The following is a 20,510-nucleotide window of genomic DNA, read 5'->3' on the forward strand; positions in this document are numbered from 1 at the left end:
CATAGCAATGCTCATTCATTTTCAAAGATGGTAAATCTGTGGAAATATGTTGCTTCATCTTCCTTCTGTGGAGTGACTGGTGGATTTGAACCGCCAACCTTCTGGTTAGCAGTTGAATGCCTTATCCTCTATGCACTAGAGCTCCTATGTTACTCTATATAACATACGGTATTTTACTTTATAAATGTCAATATTAACATTTAGGAGTGAAAAAAAAAAAAAGATGATAATTTAATTTTCCTTAATTGCCCCAATATTCAGTGAAGCATTTCTTAGCTGCTACTTCCCTGATGTGGAAGCAATATGTCACCAGCCTTTCGTCCAATTCTTTCCTAGCCCTTTTTTTGAGATGGAAGTGGTAACTATTTCTCCTTGGAGTCCTTTTTCTTTTTCCTCTTATTTATACCTTCCTGCTAACCAGAAACCTGGTGGTTCAAACCCACCAGCCACTCCTTGGAAGGAAGGTTGGGCAATGTACTTTCATGGTGATACCGCCTTAGAAACCCAAGGAGGGGTCATTATGAATCAACTCTGACTTGACGGCACGTAAGAACAACAACAACAATAACCACCTAAGAAACAGCTATCTGTTATTGTCCCAAAATGTAGTAGGTATCATGAGACACAGTGATTTCTCTAAAGGCATTAGAAGTAAGATAAGCCTAGGATTTGAAGACCAGCTTCATTTCTCACCAGCTGCATAGCCCTGAGCAAATTACTTTACCTTTTGGTTTAGGTATTTGTGAGACTGGATTTTTATATCCATTAAAGATAAAACATTGAAAGTAAGGTCCTTAGCCCAAGGTTAACAGGAACTGATCAATATTGTTATTAGCTATTTCATCCATTCAGGAAAATAAAATGTCAATGAGAGGTTTCCTTATATTTTATTATATCTATTCACCCTAAAAATCGATTGCCACTAGCATTGTCAGGCCATTTTACATTGACATTTTTGAAATCCACTTATTAAAGATAAAATAAGGTTGGTGAGTCAAGTTCAAGATTATTTTCTATAGCAGATAATACGATGTGAGGGTAAAAGATCACTACATTTCTACTGTGTGGGAACTGTTTTGGTCTAATCTATTCCTTTTGTGGAGGCAGTTAATTGTAAACCAAGTCACACAGGCATAGACATTGACTGAGGACTGTCTACAATGTGATAAAATCTGTCTGAGTTGACTGTTCCATAGTCTATATGGGTATCCAGCAAGTCAGCATCACTTTTAAGGGTTCAGTCAGAAAAGACTTCAGTTTATTCCCTCTTTTTTCTTCTTTAACATTTATCATCATAACCTAGGCTCTTCAGGGCAGAGTAGAACAAAAGGAACAAGTTTGCATCTACTCTTGGGTCATCTGTCTCCTCATGCCATGTTCACTCCATCATCTGCTATGATCCAGGATCCTGCAGAAAAATACAGTGGTGTGATTCCACTCCTTCATGTGTGTGTTCCTTTTCCACTGCTGCCAAATTTAATGAAAGGAATGGGAACAGATATATTTGTCACAGACACTAAAGGAAATAAATTCCTATTTCCACCATCAGGACTGAATACTAAATTTATGCCATTAATAGGAGCTCTGGTGGCAAGAGTGCCTAAGATATTTGACTTCTAACCAGAAGGCTAACCAGAACCCCCCAGCCACTCCTCAGAAGGAAGGCTGGACAATCTACTTCCATGGTCATACTGCCTCAGAAACCCAAGGAGGGGTTGCTATGCATTGGGTTCGACTCAATGGCAATGAGTTTATGCCATTAATGACAATTAATATAATCTGCTTACTGAATTGTGTTCTGAACTTCTGATTTTGAAGTCTGGACTTATGAGGGTGGAAGATGCTTCACTCTACTTTGTTGGAAGCCATGGCATGATACTCATAGCATATCTATGCAAACACTATTTAACACTTTCTTTCTTGCAAAAGAATACAATTTTTTTGTGTGATAAGGAGTCACACCAAGGACATTTTCTGGTTATTTTTTTGGGGTGGGATAGGAGGCTCAATGTAAGATGAAAGGGGATTTTCTTGAGAGATTCTGGGAACAATTCCCCTTCTGAGTGAAAAGGAGAGCCATTCAAAAGGCAGCCCCATTTAATCCCTGGTCACCCTTTTTCTATTAGGGATGCTGTCCTGTGAGATTACAATACCAAAAGCTCTGGCTTAAATCTTGAGACCATTAGAAGACATACTCCCAAGCCTCCTTCAACACTGTGGAAAGATGGGATATATCTAGGTCATTCTTGATATTTCTAAGAGATTGCACACAGTTTAGAACTACCAACACCCAGATTACTTATTAAATTACGTACTGCCAATTTCTAAAGATTTATTTCTTACATTTTCACTGGTAAACACAAGATCTGATTCTCTCCCTGCTCATTCACAAGGGATGGTCTATTGGTTGGGTAATTGAAACCAGAAAGGAGTCTACAGAGCTAGAGTACATAAAAAGGAGGTAGAAATCTGAAGTACAGAAGGGAAAAAAAAAAAAAAAAAACTCTGAGAGTGTCTTCTAAATCATAGAAACCTAAAAGTTTTAATTAAAGGGGAAACAAAGTCTTTCATAAAGTCCCAGTGATACACTTGGGGCTTGCAGTAAGAGGTGTGATAGTATGTATCAACTTGGCTAAGCTATGGTACCCACTTTTTTGGTCAAACACTAGTCTAATTGCCATTGTGAAGGTGTTTTGTAGATATGATTAACATTTAAAATCAGCGGATTTTAAGTAAAGTTACTCTTGCTAATCTGAATAAGCCTCATCCAACTACTTCAAGGACTTAAGAGCAAAAACTGAGGTTTCTGGAGAAAGAAGGAGTTTGGCTTCAGGTATGTAGTATCAACTCTTGTCTGAGTTTGTGGCTTGCCAACTCTGAAGATTTTGCATTAGCCAACTACTATGGGCACAAATCACATGAATCATTTCAAAGAAAGGAAGGAAAGAAGGAAGGGGGGGGGAGGGAGGGAGGGAAGGAACAAGGAAGGAAAGAAAGAAGCAGTCCCTAGGTAATAAATTAAATTGGTTCCTAATTGTGTCTATAAGAATTTGTAGGTCAGTTGGAACAGGTGCATACAGTTCTTATACAGCTCTACTTTGGTGTAAGAAAATGCTCAGCCTTTTCAGTGATTTAAAAAGCTACACATATAACACATGAAGATGATTGTGATGAATACTATATTGCACGTATGGGTTGGTTCAACTATTTTCAAGAGAGGGCAAATTTGTATAACATTAAAGCAGGGCTTGGAACTGGTGAGCAGAGCTGAAACTGCAGCACCTTGCCCAAAGGTGGTGACACTGCACCCAAAAGGAGCTGCCCGCCATGCCACTTGGAGAGGGTGGGGCTCTCTAAGTATGTCAATAACCCAATCTCCCTCATCAGGCTCCTGGAAGGCTAACTATGTCTCTCCAGAGTCTGCCAATCCAAAGCCTTGACCCATAACTTTCTGGATCTGGTTAAGTGGCCAATCATCCAAAGCGTGAAAATTCTGCTTAGTTCTTGTTTTACTTTGTCAGCAATGATATAACTGATTTGAATAGATCTGAAGCCCTGTTTAAAGGCCAAGTGTGAGTTGTCCATAAGTCAGATGTTCATAACCCAGGCACTGCCTCTATTACTCTCTCTCTCTCTCTCTCTATATATATTATAATATGTATATTATATATATATATATATATATATATATATATATATATATCTGGTGGCACAGTTAAACTATTTGGCTGCTAAACAAAATGATGTTCATGGTTTGAACCCATCAGCTACTACATGGGAGAAAGATGAGGCTGTCAACTTTCATGAAGATTTATAGCCTTGAAACCCTAGGAATCAGTTCTACTATGTTTATAGGTTGCTATGAGTGGTAATGAGCTTGGAGGTAGTGAGTTTGGTTTGGTTATGTGTGTTTGTGTGTATAACTATGTGAGCATATTTATACATATATAAGCAAATATATGTATATATATATATATATGCACACACACATACACACATACACACACATACATATATAGTAGAATAAGATATCTCCTAGGAAGAGTTGTAGAAGCAAGAGCAATGGTCAAATATAAAAACTGAATAAAATGCTGCTTGTTACTGGATTTCTTTCTACCACCAAAGGAGTAACTGTCTATGACTTAAAAACACAAACTAATCGATATATGTGGATTCCTATTTCTAAAACCTTAGCATCCTTTCAATTCCTTTGTGCCTAAGACTCATGCTACATATGTAGTCCTGTCATAGGGACCATATGCATCTGACAGATCTAAGTATAAGATTCCTTGGTTGACAACCGTCAGCTAAATCAACCTACTGTCCAGCAAATGAGACTCCACAGATAAACATACAACATTTTCATACACTTTTCTTTATAGGGTTGAGTCAAAAATACCTTTCCTGAAAGTCTTCTATGACCATGGCCCTGGATCAGTTAACATCTTTCAGGAATAACAGTGTTTTATTATATAAGAATATTTGTGTCATACACACAAACATAAAGCAAAGGACACTCTTCCCCTTAAGCTATATTTCCCCTTTAAAAATGTTCATACACATTCAGTTTCAATAGTTGTTCTCTAACACACACACACACACAAAATAAATGTTCTTCAGTTTTTCTCCACAATATAGTCATCAATAAGTTTGGCTGTCCATTCCAAAGCAGACTATAGACATTTTCACTTAAAAATGAAGTGTTGTTTATGTCCTAATCATTTGCCAACACTTCCTAGAATACCTGAATTTATATAGTATCTGATGCATCAATCAGTGTTATTAGTTCAAGCAACAGAAAACACTAGGTACTACAAGCATAAAATGTATTTGGAGGTTATCAGGCTGCTCTTCTCAATCTCTAGGAGAAACAGAAAAATAAGGGGGTGCAAAGATACAGAGAAAGAATTTTCCAAATTATGGTGCAAAACTGTCCTAGTATAGAGATGGCTGTTGCTGCAACTAGGCATGAACATAGCAGTTTACTCCAATGACACTGGATAATGGTGCTACCTTCGAAATGGCCACCACTGCTGTGTCTGGAACCTGGTGTGTCTGTGGTTCCTGATGCTATCTTCAGCAGAAAGGATTGTGAGCATTCCCTAATTCTTTGCATCAATAGCAAAGAATTATTCAAATTCTTGGGTGTATGACTATGATTTGAATTCATATACATTCAACGAACTTTCATTGCCACCTGCCACCGTGTGAATATCTGACATTTCATGTTTTAGAATAGAGAGGCAGGCTTTCTCTCATAGAAAATGTTTTAAACGTGGCAAAGAGATTCACAATATAGGTTGCCCAAAGTATGGCAAATATCCCCATCGCAGCCAAGTTTCTCTCTCTCTTTTTTTTTTCCCTTCCTTTGATTTTGCTCTCCACTGTTAATAATTTGCTTTAATTATAATATTCTATCTTTTGTGAGAAAAAAAAATAATATGAGAATATGATATAACTGACTCATTATTAATGAAGATAATCTGAACAGAGGAGTTATTAACTTGTCCATTTACTGTTAGGTTTCCAAATGATGGCAAGTCCTAAAGCTGATTCTATTTCCATTATTGACTTCTGTGACCAAGGTCACACATTGAAGCCGTTATTGGTTCTGATTATGGATAAAGTCCAGATACAGCATACAACAAATGAGCAAGGAGTATATGTTTTGATTTCCTTGGCCTCACTCTGAGACCAAATGAGCTAAGTGGTTACTGGACTTGTGTGCCTCTGCTCTAGATTACTCCACTGCCTCCTTCCGGGAGAACCTATGCTGGAGCTTCACATGAAGCCTGCAGTAAAGGGCTGAAGAGATCAATTAGCATGATGTTGTGGGGTAACTGACATCTCTCTAGATACAGAACTGAAAGAGTGAAGGATGCTGAAGCAGCAATGACATTCATAAAGGGATGTCACTGCAGTAAGATATGGAGATCCGTGAGGCTAATTAATGGCAGGGAAAGGTGAAAAAGGCTATGACAGGAGGAATGTATTTGAGAGCCAGAGACCTCATAAACTCTTAAGCAATAAGAGGTTTTCTCAAAATCTTTCTTGCTATGGCACAGCACTTCTCCTGTCTTTTGCCGATATAAGGAAAATATCCTCTGTCCTCTCTCCCCTTTACATTATAAATTTTGTACAAAGATAGTCACATAAGTTCACATAGGGACCTAGGGCTAAATTGCGATTCTTTGTTCACAAAGCAGGGAAAATGTGATAAATGGGATAGTAATAAAAGTACTAAACCATAAAACTATTTTTTTTTTTTTTCCCATGGTGGTCTCTTTTCTCTCCCAACTTTCTGTAGAGGTTTTAATAACTATTTACTGGGATTTCAAGGTGGCATAGTGGTTAAGGCACTTGGCTACCAACCAAAAAAGATGACCATTCAAACCCCCCAGCAGCTTCATGGGAGAAAGTTAAGGAAGCCTATTTCCATAAAAGTTTGCAGTCTTGGAAAGACTACAGGGCAGTTCTCCTCTGTCCTAAGGGGTCACTATGAGTTGGAATTGTCTTGATGGCCATAGGCTTAAACAAAGATAAATTAAAACTTTAAAGTAGTTGCATGAATTTTACTACTTCTCTTTATATTTTGCAATGTTAGTCTTAAATACACATATAAAGGCATTTAACTCACATAAGCGTCACCGAAAATACACCCCTCATATTTTGTAGCTTCTACATTCATGTATATTTACTTCTTATGAGAACAGTAGAAATATTGTACAAAACTAATGGTTTTACTTTTACCTCCTGATAGCAATTGTTGTTGTCATGAGCCGTCGAGTCAGCCCAACTCATAGCGACCCCTCCTTGGGTTTCCGAGGCAATGTAACTACAGAAGTAGGATTTCCCAACCTTCCTTCCGAGGAGTGGCTGGTGGGTTTGAACCACCAGCCTTCTGGTTAGCAGTCAAATGCTTTAGCCACTATGCTACCAGAGTTTCTGATAGCAATATTTTCTAATAATCCCTATCTCCAACTTACTGTAGGACTCCGGTGGCACAGTGTCTAAGGCATTTGACTGCTAATCAGAAGGTTGGCAGTTCAAACCCACCAGCTGCTCCATGAAAGACAGATGGGGCAATCTACTTCTGTAAAGATTTACCACTTTGGAAACCCAATCAGGGTCACCATGAGTTGAAATAGATTCAATGGCAGTGAGTTTGCTTTTGGGTTTTTTCAGCTTACTGACGTGTATGGAAGGAATAAAAGAAAAATGAAGTATGGATTGCCCTATCTTTCTCTTCTCCTTCTACTTCATCATTTTAATCATTACTGATTGACTAATACAGGTGAGTAAGATCAATAAGAAAGGATTCCTTGTTCCTTCTTGTTTCTTAGAATTCCACTGCCTGCTTTCTAATTTTGAAGCAAGTTCTAGTCCAAACCGAAGTAAGCTTCTCAGGGCTGTCAGCTCTTCTCACCCCAGCGCTTACCTAGAAGTAAATGAGCACAATTACCTTGCACTCTCTCGGAGTCTCACTCAACTGATGGTCTCCTAGAATTCTGTGCTCATGGAGCATCATGACTGCCATATGTCAAAGGTGGGGGGCAAAAGGTAAGTAAGCGTAGAGAGAGAGTCACATATTTTTAGTTATCTCCTCTGCCCATATACATGCTCTATTGCTCCTCAGACTTCACTCACAAATACAAAAGTTAAAAAATAGAAGTATTAAGAATTGCAAGATAACATCAGCCGAATACCAAGTATGGTGCTCTTCTGAGCATGGGGCCTGACTTCTCTCTAATAGGTTTCCAAGGCAGCACTTTTGTGTTCACGTAGTCATATTGAGATATTAGTCCTCTATCTCTGTTGTTTTCACTACAGCATAAATTCTTGGATGGAGAATGTGGAGGAAAAGAAAAGAGGAAGAGCCAGAAGGTAATCGAGGCAACACATATACTTAAATACTCAAAAAGTCACACTCTTCCCTCATATCAACTCCAATTTTATACTGAATTCTTAAAAACATATGGGAGCAATCCATTCTTTCACTTTGAACACCTTCTGGTATCTATTACTAAGAAACGTTCAGAAGGCTCAGCACACCCAAGATTCTATATGTACCCCAATGTTTACAAAATTGTAGGGAACATGGAGCTCTCTTCACTCTGCTTCCACCTCCTCATTGCTTTCTCCAAGGTTTACGACCAGAGTCGTGATTATGTGTGCCACAGAACCGGACTCCATTTCTCTCTCTGACTTTACTTCCATATTGTCATTACTGGAAATGAACAGTTCTGCAACAAAGAAATGTCAGACTAGAAGATAAATTTTCTTTACAGATCTACAGTGTGCATCAGGATAAGTGGAGACAATATCGAAGTTATCAAGGATTTCATTTAACTTTCATCCACAATCAATGCCCATGGAAGCAGTAGTCAATTAATCAAATGACATAGTACATTGAGAAAATCTGCTGCAAAAGATTTCCTTAAAGTATTAAAGAGCAAAGATGTCACTTTAGTGACTAAAGTGCACCTGACCAAAGCCAAAGTATTTTAAATAGTCTCATATTTATGTGAAAACTAGATGATGAATAAGGAAGACTGCAGAAGAACTGAAGCATTTGAATTGTGGTATTGGTGAAGACTGTTGAATGCATCATACACTTCTAGAATGGATAAATCTGTCTTGGAGGAAGTTCAGCCAGAATGTGCCTCAGAAGGGAGAATGGTTTTGGAGAAAGATATCATGCTGGGTACAATAAAGGGCCAGCAGAAAGGACTGACATAGTATAGTAGCTGCAACAACAATGGGTTCAAGCACGATGATAATTGTCAGGATGGCACAGGACTGGGCAGTGTTCCATTTTGTTTTACATGTGGCTGTGAGGAGTAGGAAATGACTCAACACATCTGACAACAACAGCATGTATAAATTTTGGAATTTTCAAAACACCTTTAGGAGTACCTTGCTTCATATGATGTATGTGCCTCTATATTTCCATACAAAACAAAAAAAAATTATAAATCAAGTTTTAAGTGAATATGAGATATGTGCTATCTGAATAAATCCTATAGGTTATTCCTTTGAAAAGTTTGAACAATCACCCTTTAATGTATTTCCTTTGGACATTTATAATGTTATTTACAGAGACTATCCTATAAGTCACTATTTAAATAAGGTAACCATGTAATTCATATCATGTTTTTCTTTTACTCTACATTGGATACCTATATATAGCAATGAAAGTACAATTTTCAGGGCATTTAGAAGGTGTCAGTCACTACATTTTGCATAGATAATCTACTAAATCTTTTCAACAACCAAGAAAGCTGGTATTACCTGTATTTTAGCCACCAAGAAACTAAGGCTTGTATAGTTTATGTAATTTGCCTAAAGTCACACAAGTAAGTCACAGCTCTACCATCCTGTCCAGCTGTCTTTAATGACAAACATAAAATCTCATGCTGAACTACACTGGTTTGTTTATTACTGTAGTTCTGTGAATAGGTCTAATACATTTCTCATCTGCTTATGTATATTGAGTAAGTTATCCCTGTAGAGAACTGAGCATCATTCATAAGTACTTTATGATCACACAAGTGGGATTGTGACACCACTAAATGAAAGAAAAATAAAAAGTACATTGTAAAATGAAATGCTTCTACTGACAACGACATATATTTTTTTTCCTGCTAAATATTACAAATTAAAGAAAGTACAGAGTAAAGCTGAACATGTATTTCAGAGAATCATTGTGCATTTCTAAAACTGTGTATGCATTTGGAAGCTGCTATTGGAAACCACAACAGAAGGCTTCAGTTGATCTGCAGAGCTGGGAGCTGCCTGACTGGAAGCAGGTGCAGATGCCAACCTTTGCTCATGAATGACAGTGTTTTTTGGACAACATCATTAATTTTTTTTTGCTATCATTTGTACACAAATATTGGCTGCTTTTAAAGCTGTGATTTTTTTTTTCCTTCCCAGTCTAACCATACACACAGATTTTTTTTTCCCCATCCTCGGTCCTACAATTAGAATTTCAAATTTCAGTTTTGAAATGCTATATATCACTCACATTTATTTATTTTTGCCAAGAAACACGCATTGTAACTGAAGAGTACAGAGGCAGGTTTTGTATTTGATTAGCATTTTTAACCTTTTGGGTTTCAATTTATGGGTGTTTGCTGAGATTTATTTTTATACCACCATTTCAAAATCCTTAAAGGAATAGTAAATGCTTCTTAACATTGTTTTGAGGTAGGTGGCTTCCTAGAGATGAGAAACAGACACAGCTGACATCAAAACAGTTTAAGACCCATAATTATGAATTGTGATAGTGGTGACTATAATGGGTATGGTGGTGGTGATGGAATATGTATAGTTGAAAATGTGTGTGTGTGTGTGTGTGTGTGTTGAAGATGAGAGTCTACATTTCCAAAGTCTTAGATTCTATTGAAAACTGTTTTCCATTGGATATATAATCTAAATAAAATCCAGCCAGATCTTCACTCAAACCTTCATATTATACTACAGTTTGTTTCAAACTTTCCTAGTATTGATTCTGAAATGCTACAGATTAAAAAGGTAGCATTGAATTATTACCTGGTTTTCATTTCGGGGGGAAAAATATTATCATATTAGAAATGGCACCTAGATTTTAGAAATATTAAAATGTGGAGGAAATAATTATCTTTGAATCAAAGAAATTCAATATCCATTTATCTTCCCATTATATAGTGAACTCTTTGAGGGCAGAAATTGATCATTTTAATTTCCTTTCATTATTTTCAGATAGTGAAAAAGTAGGCAAATCATTATTAATGGGAAGTATCTGCCCTGATTTTCTTTTTTAGAGTAACTGATTTTTTGTTTTTTGTTGGTTTCTTGCTTGCTTTTCATTTTGATTTTTGCAAATGAATGTTTTTCGTTCATAAGACTTGTGGAGCCTGAGGCTTGTGTGCTAGAAAGAGACGGAGTGCACCCATTTAAAAAGCTGCTCTCTAGTCCTCAGACTTGTCTTGATGTCATGCATCATTGGCCAAGCACAACACCAAGAGGAAAGTGACTGTAATATCACATCTCAAACAACCACTGCAGCCTGGGTTGAACATCTGTGACAGTGAAAGAGTAAGGGCAACAGGACACAGTACTAAGACCTTACTTCAGAAATGTCTGCAGCAGAAATGAGATAATCTCATGGAATATCTGTTTCAGCTCTATCATTCAGCTTTTTGCTTTGACACCAGCCACAGACTAAGCAGCACAGTGACTGTCCTGGAGCAAGCAGCTTCAAGCGGTAGTACCCGTGTTAGAATTCTCCTGTGTCAATGAGCATTATCTGAGTTCTAAATATTGACTGGTCCTTTGGACATGAATTCACACTCATTTCTGGACATATCTAGGAGAAGATGGGAGCTCTGGTAGCATAATGCCTAAGGCACTTGACTGCTAACCAGAAGGCTGGTGGTTCAAACCCACCAGCCACTCCTCGGAAGGAAGGTTGGGCAATCCTACTTCCGTAGTGATACTGCCTCGGAAACCCAAGGAGGGGTCGCTATGAGTCAGGGCTGACTCGACGGCACATAACAACAACAACAACAACTAGGAGAAGATGTATTAAGTGGAAGATGGGACAATGCAGATGTAAGTGGATTCAAGTATTGTGCTTCAGAAAATTAAAGAGAGACTATTAGTCACATTCTAAATTATAAATCAGGATGCCCCAGTATTCATGTGTTAATGCAGTTTATTGCTCTAAACAATCCTTGAGGTATATAAAATACTACTGCTATACTGCTTTACAGATGATGAAACTTTGGATTAAAAAAAAAAAAAAAAACTCCCTGCCATCAAGTTGATTTGACTCATAGCAACCCCTTTGGGTTTCTGAGAGGGTATCTCTACAGAAGTAGATTGCCCAACCTTCCTTCCAAGGAGTGGCTGGTGGTTTTGAACCACCAGTCAGATGCCTTAGGTACTATACCACTTAACTTGCCCAATATTATTTATACACTGAAGTGGTACCTTTGAACCCAGGTTCATTAGACTCCAAGCCCTGTCCTTTAAACCAGTATGTTTTACTGGTGCTTAACAATCATTGTTGTACTTCCTCAGGGAGATGGAGGCAGTGTATTAAATCTGTGTGCTATTTCTGCTGCCTTTGCCACTTAGTGATACTTTAGAAGCCTTGACTTCCAAACTTTTACCCTGGATTACCACAAGGAGGCATTGCTAGGATTCAAAGAAAGGATCTAAAAAAATTAACGTGCAAAATACCCATTGTGGTGGAGTGGATTCCAACTCGTAGAGATCCTAGACCCTATAGGACCGAGTAAAACTGTTCCATAGGGTTTACAAGGCTGTAAATCTTTACCGAAGCAGATTGTCACATCTCTCTGTCTGCTGTGCGGCTGATGAGTTTGAACTGCTTGTCTTCAGGTGAGCAGCTGAGCACTAAGCATCAGAGGAAATCCAAGTTTTCCCCTAGACCAGTGGTACTCAAAGTATAGCTTCAGCACAGCAGTATTAGTACCACCTGGGAACTTATTAAAAATGTAAATTATTGAGTCCCCCATATCAAAGTCCTCCAGAGAATAAAAAAAATAGTAATTTATGTTTCAACAAGCCTTCCAGGTGATTCTGATATATGCAAACATTTTAGAACCAGCGCCCTATTGGTTTTGTTATGGTAAAAATATGTAATCACTTTATTCAGGAATAGTAGTTTTCTTTCCTTAATTTTCTCTCATTTTGAGAGCCATAACAGAACATAGATTATTTTCAAATTGAGGATCATGAGCTCATAAAGTCATAAAGTCAATTTAGTAGATCTATAGAAAGAGGATAGAAGAGAATTTCAGCCTAAGGCACTTGACTGCTAATCAGAAGGCTAGCGGTTCAAACCCACCAGTCACTCCTCGGAAGGAAGGTTGGGCAATCCACTTCCATAGTGATACTGCCTCGGAAACCCAAGGAGGGATCACTATGAGTCAGGTCCGACTCAATGGCACATATCAACAACAACAACAACAGTGCCACTCTAACAGAAAATAACAGGAATGGTTTTAAAGAAACAGAGACTTTCTCTTACAATTTTGAAGGCTAGAAGTTCAAAGTGCCGGCTCTAGGAGGTGGGTGAAAGCCCTCAACTTTGGGCTTCTCTGCCTCCTGCTCCTGGCCCACTTAAGGTGGAGGCTTCTCTTAACTCAAACAGCTGCTGGCTGCTAAGTCTGACAAACCCAAAGTCGACGATTAAAATGGTAATCGTCCCAAGATTACCAAACAATACAACAGGCCATTGGTTCAAGTCCAGAGACAGTCCCAAGACTAGCAGGAAACCTGGCAGGTTATATGCAAGGTCCAAGTGTGCAAAAAATCTGAGACCTTTCTCGAGATGTCTTCTTAAATACTGAAAGCAGACCACGCCCCTAAGGCAGTTACTCAGCTATTCCAGTAGATTCCACCATGGAGTTGATTAGCAGTCTCATCATGAGGAATAACTACATCCAGCTGCCCAACCACTCAAAACCAGGCCTAGCCAAGTTGATATACAACTTAACTACCACAATGAGTACCATGTTGCTCAATACTAACTTCAATACTTATTAATTGGGTGTCTGGCTAAGGAAAGGGGGCTGGGACTTGATCTAATGATCCTCAATTTTTGTTTCTATAAAATGCAAGTAGGAAGAGGAGGAGAGAGTGGGAGATGATAAATTATACACTTAATAGATTTTTTTTGTAAGGGTATATGAGATATCTCAAAGCATTTAGAACCTTCTTTTCCCATAGTAAGCTTCCAATAAATAATGGCATTGTGTTGTTAGGTGCTGTCAAGTCTATTCAAATTCATAACAACCTCAGTACATTAGACTGATGTACCACCCTGTCCTGTGCCATTCTCATACTCATTGCTATGCTTGGGTGCATCATTGCAGCCACTGTGTCAATCCATCTCATTGAGGGTCTTTCTCTTTTTCACTGATCCTCTACTTTATCTAGCATGATGTCTTTCTCTAGGGTCTAGTCCCTTCTGACAACATGACCAAAATATGGATGATGAAGTCTGGCCATTCTTGCTTCCAAAGAACATTCTGGCTGTACTTTCTCCAAGACAGATTTGTTCATTCTTTTAGCACTCCATGGTATATTCCATATTTTTTTGCCAACACCGTAATTCAAAGGCATCAATTCTTCTTTGGCCTTCCTTATTCACTGTCCAGCTTTCACATGTATATGAAGTAATTGAAATATCATGGCTTGCATCAGGCACACTTTTGTCCTCAAAGTAATATCTTTGCTTTTAAATACTTTGAAGAGGTCTTTTGCAATAGATTTGCCCACAGAAATATGGCATCTGATGTCTTGACTACTGTTTCCATGGATGTTGATTGTGGATTCAAGTGCAGTGAAATCCCTGACAATCTCAGGTTTTTCTCTCCATTTATCATGATGTTGCTTATTGTTCCAGTTGTGAGGATTTTTGTTTTCATTATGTTGAGTTGTAATCCACACTGAAGACTGCAGTCTTTGATCTTCATCAGTAATTGCTTCAAGTCATCCTCACTTTCAGCAAGCAAAGTTGTGTCATCTGCATATCACAGGTCGTTAATGAGTCTTCCTTCAATTCTGATGCCATGTTCTTCTTCATCTCGTCCAGCTTCTTAGATTATTTGCTCCGCATACAGATTGAATAAATATGGTGAAAGGATACAACTCTGAATGACATCTTTCCTAATCTAAAACCATGTAGTACCCCTTGTTCTGTTCAAATGACTGCCTTTTGGTCTATGCCCAGGTTCCCCATGAGCACAATTAAGTGTTTTGGAATTTCCATTCTTTGCGATGCTACCCACACTTTATTACGATCCACACAGTTGAATGCCTTTGCATAGTCAATAAAACACAGGTAAACACCTTTCTAATATGCTTTGCTTTCAGCCAAGATCCATCTGACATCAGGAATGGTATCCCCTGTTCCTCATTCTCATCTGAATCCAGATTGAATTTCTGGCAGTTCCCTGTCAATATACTGCTGCAACAGTTTTTGAATTATCCTTAGCACAATTTTACTTGAGTGTGATACTGATGATATGGTTCGATAATTGCTGCATTCTGTTGGATCATCTTTCTTTGAAATAAGCACAGATATGGATATTTTCCAGTTGGTTGGCCAGGTTGTTCCGTCTTTCTAATTTCTTGGCACAAAGAAGTGAAAACCTCCAGAGCTGTATCCATCTGTTGAAACATCTCAATGGACAGTCCCCCAATTCCTGTATGTTTTTTTTTTTCTCCCAATTTGTTCAGTGCAGTTTTAACTTCTTCCTTCAACACCATCAGCTCTTGATCATATGTTCCCTCCTGAAATGGCTGAATGTTGATCAATTCTTTTTGGTACAGTGATTCTGTATTCCTTCTATCTTCTTTTGATATTTCATGTAATGTTGAAGATTTTAGCATTAGAATCCTTCAATATTGCAACACAAGGTGTGAATTTTTTCTTCAGTACTTTCAGTTTGAGAAATTCTGAGCATGTTCTCCCCCTTTGATTTTTCATCCCTAGGTTTTTGCACATTTTATTATGATACTTTACTTCATGCTCTTGAACTGCCCTTTGAAATCTTCTGTTCAGATCTTTTACTTCATCATTTCTTCCATTCACTTTCTATGTGTAGGGTCGCTTTGAGTCAGAGACGACTCGATGGCACCTAACAAAAACAACAGCATTATTATTCAGTCTATATTGCATGCAATGAGAACTGAGCAATAGCCATAATACCCACTGTTCTTGAACTCTTAAATTCATTTATGTTGTTAAGCACCACTTACCAGGCTCCAATCCTAAGCACTGTCGTGCATGTATTTTATACTGAAATCATGAAAAACAATCTTTTTTTGTTTTGTTTTCCATCTAAGACATAGTGTGAAAGTAAGCTCTTGGATTCACTTGTGATAAAATATTTCAGAGGAAGCAAAGAAAGCAGGAAACAGAATAAAAGAGAGGACTTCTATACACAAGCATAAACAGAAATATCTAATAATCAATCTATAAATTGTATGTATTTCTGCAATATGAACTTTACTTCATCTCTCCAACTTCATCAGCAAAGTTTTCACCACATTGCATGGTGTATGTATATTTGTTTGTATATGAAGAATATGGATATGAATGTAGATCTGAATTGATATCTGGATCAAAGAGAGACAGACTCTGATTGGACAGTCCATACCATTCACTACTCTGTTTTTCAATCCAATTCAGAGGCTGGAGAGCAAAAATGTTGAACCTACAGTTCAACATCATGTAATGACTGAAGGTAATGATATAGCTTACTGAGGTTGGACAATGAGATGTAGTTGAAAGTTGCTGAGTGAGGATTGTACAACTGATTTCTAAACGGGACTAAATCCAGCTGATATGTCCTTTCCATCTTTCTTCCTTGTGCTTTATTTATGTTTGAGTAATCTGTGAGTCTGGAGGTGCAGCAATTGTTTCATGATCATGAGGTAATGAGTTTGAGAACAAATACCTGCAAATAGAAGCATCCTCATGGTATTACCTTTTTTTTTTTTTTTTAATGTTTAATATTCTAAGACATTTTAAATTGGATTTCATGTTATTTGCAGCTGAAAAAATTCTTACTTGGTAGAAAGAATTAGACTATCCATAAAATGAATTAATTGAGAAACAACTAAATTTTCTGACTTATTGTAACTCGGAGAAAGTGAATTTGTGGGAATCTGCAGAAATTCTCCAGAGCTCACTGGACTTTCCATGAATCAAGAAATGGGAGATAAGTTAATCTTATCTGTATCTTAATGTGTAAGGTAATTCTACATGTCTTCTAGATTGCATGTACTTGCTGTTTATTCAATATTTATTTTATCACCCAGCACAGAATATAGACATCCCCCTCTCCCCCTGACGCCAAACACACACACACTGGATTATGGTAAGAAGACCAAAGAGAAGGGAAAAGAGTTAATGTTTAAATACTGTGTGCCAGAAATTTTAAGAGTTACTTTATAAGCACCACATCATTTAATCTTTACAAGAACTCTATGACCTATGAGTAATTATCCAATATTACTGAGGAGGAAATTGACATTTATACCGGTTAAGAAATGTGACTATGGTTTTGAAATTATCACTTAGTAGAACCTCTTGAGCCCATTCTAGTTAGACTTTTGCCCCTCACAATTCATTAATATTGCTGCTGTCAATGTCCCAAATAAGCTACACATTGTTAAAACCAATTGTTAAATTATCAGACCTCATGTTGATTTACCATTAGCTTTTATGACATTCTCCACTTCCTCTCCCCAAGTTCCATCCTTCATCAATCTTTTCACTGCATTCATCAGTTTCATTTCTCCTACCTTATTTGTTGCTTCTTAGTTTCCTCTGCAGATTCTTACTTAGTTTTACTGTCTCTAAAAGTTGCAGTGACCCAGGTATAAGATTTTGGAACCCCCTCTATCTTCACTCACTCCATTTGAAGATCTTCCTACTCACCCTAGATTTAAATGCCACCTATAACTGATTTCACAAATTTGTCTTTCTAGCCCAGACTTCAGCCCTGATATTGTGTTCACAGAGCCAACTGCCTATCTGAATAACTTGGGTGTCTAATAATCTTTTCTCCCAGTTCCTGCTACAAACTTTCACCAACTCAATACATAGGAATGTTCTTCTTTCAGTGTCTCAGGCCAAAAACCCAAGAGCTACCTTTGACCCCAAATTTTCTCCCATATCTAACACCTAATCCTTTGTATGGAGTGAGGGATATCATTGCTGATGTCAGATGGGTCTTAGCTGAAAGGAAAGAATACCAGAAAGTTGTTTACTTGTGTTATATTGACTGTATAAAAGCATTCAATTTTGTGGATCATAACAAATCATTGAGAAGAATGGGAATTCCAGAGCACTAAATTGTGCTCTTGAGGAACCTGAACATAGACCAAGAGGCTGTAGTTTGGACAGAACAAGGGGATACTGCATAGTTTAAAATCAGGAAGGGAGTGTGTCAGGGTTGTATCCTTTCACTTTACTTATTTAATAGGTATGCCAACCAAATAATCCTAAAAGCTGGACTTTAAGAAGAAGAGGTAGCATCTGAATTGGAGGAAGATTCATTAACAGCATATGATATGCAGACAACACAACCTTGCTTGCTGAAAGTGAAGATGACTTGAAGCACTTACTGATGAAGATTAAAGACTAATGTCTGCAGTATGGATTACCCTTCAACATAAAGAAAACAAAAATCCTCACAACTGGAGCAATAAGCAGCATCATGATAAATGGAGAAAAGATTAAAGTTGTCAAAGGTTTCACTTACTTGCTTCCACAATCAACCCTAAAGCAAGCAGCAGTCAAGAAATCAGATGACTATTGCACTGGACAAATCTGCTGCAAAAGACTTCTTTGCGGAAGAGCAAAGATGTCTCTTTGAAGACTGTGGTACACCTAATCCAAGCCATGGTGTTTTCAATTGTTTCATATGTATGCGACAGCTGGACAATGAATAAGGAAGGACCAAAGAAGAGTTGATGCTTTTGAGTTGTGGTGTTGGTAAAGAATACTGAAAGTACCATGGACTCCCACATGAGCTAATAAATTTGTCCTGGAAGAAGTGCAGCTGGAATGCTCCTTGGAAGTGAGAAGGGCCAGACTTCATCTTACCTACTTTGGTCATGTTGTCAGAAGGGACCATTCCCTGGAGAAAGATATCATGCCTGGTTAAGTGGAGGGTCAACAAAAAAGGGGAAGGCTCTCAACAAGTTGGATTGACACAGTGGCTGCAACAATGGGTTCCAATATAGCAAGAATTGTAAGGCTGGTCCAGGACCAGACAATGTTTCTTTCTGCTGTACATAGGGTTGTTGTGAGTCTGAGACAACTTGTCAGCACCTAACAACAACAAAAGTAATCCATTTGCAAACCATTATGATTCCTCCTTCAAAGTATTGAAAAACATGTTCAGAAATTCAATCATGTTTTTTATACCATTTTATAATGTTTTTTATACCATTTCTTCTATTACTCCCTTAGCTCATATCACTATCATTATCACCTTTTGACTTAATTATTGAAATGACCTCACAATTTATCTACATATCTTTATTCCTTGAATTAGTTTCTTATGGCTGCTATAACCCCACACACCTGGCTCCTGAAAACAACACAAATTTCTCTTCTGTTTCTGCAGGTCAGCATTCAGAAATGGGTCATCCTGGTTTAAAATCATAATGTTGGGAGAGTCATGCTCACTCTTGAAGCTCTAAGGGAAAATTTGTCCTCTTGCCTTTTTCAGTTTCTAGGGTCTGAAACTGAGTCTTCATTACTAGGTTTGTAGTCGCTTCTTCCATTCTCACATCCAGCAGCCAAAAACTTGAAATATCTCTAACTCTGACCCTCCTGCCTCTCTCTTTCATTTATAAGAACTCTTGTAATTACACTGGCCCACAGAAGAATCCAGCATAATCTCCTCATCTCAAAATCTTTAATTTAACCTGCCTCCAAAGTCTCTTTTGCCAAGTAAGGCAACATATTCACAGATTCCAGGGCCATAGACATCCAAGGAAGCCATTATTCTACAGTACTGTCTCTTATAGTTTAGTCTTCATATGGCAGTCAAGATGATCCTTTTCATTTTCATTCTTAAGTGTTTTATCCCTTGAATGTCCCAAACTCATGGCTTGGAATTAACTCCCTTCTCTGAGATATTTCTGTGATTTTTTCCCCCCTCACCTTCTTCAAGCCTTTACCATAAGACTTGAAGGAGAAGTCAGCAAGCCCCTCCCTGATTAATAGAAATGTCTTCCACTGGCAGTTCCTGCTGTATTTCTCCAAATCACTTACCACTCTGACATCTCATATTTGTTATAAATCTGTTTCTACCAACTCACAAGTAAGTTCCACGAAGGTAGGTATTATTTTTTTCTGTTCTGTTTGCCCTTATATCTCCAGAAACATGTGTAACAAAGGCTGAAATGTTATAGGTGGTCAATGTGCTCAAAATATTCATGGACATAACGAGGAAACCAAGCTTGAAATTCAAATCTGCCTGATTTTAAAACCTATAGTTTTTCCACTCCATGTGTATTCCTCAAAGTGTTATTTATAATCCCTCAGCTTGAGAATCACCTAGATGTGTTTTAAATGCAGTTTCTTCAGCCAAGATCTTCAAAATTTGAATTTTTCCAGATGTAATTTAGGGATCAGCATTTTAATAAGCATTACAGGTAATTCCTATTCATTCACAGTCTGACAAAAAATAACCATGCAGAATATATGAGAAACTTATTTTTGTAGTATTTTATTGAGCACTTAGGGACATTGTCAAACACAATTTTCAAGAGGGAAGTCATTTCTAAAGTTATTTATTTTCTCACTTCACATAGTTCAACTTAAATTACAGTAGGAATTGGAGATTGACGTTATGTTCTGTTACTAGAAAATACTTCCTTCTCTGCCTCTTTTTTGGTGGAAAAGATTTCATTTCATGTAGCCATAACTGAGTCATATATGAATCACAGAAATAGTGCTGGCAAAC

This window comes from Orycteropus afer, unplaced genomic scaffold (genome assembly GCF_000298275.1).
Source record: "Orycteropus afer afer isolate SDZICR_OR568_19922 unplaced genomic scaffold, OryAfe1.0 scaffold00457, whole genome shotgun sequence".
NCBI classification, from domain to species: Eukaryota; Metazoa; Chordata; class Mammalia; order Tubulidentata; family Orycteropodidae; genus Orycteropus; species Orycteropus afer.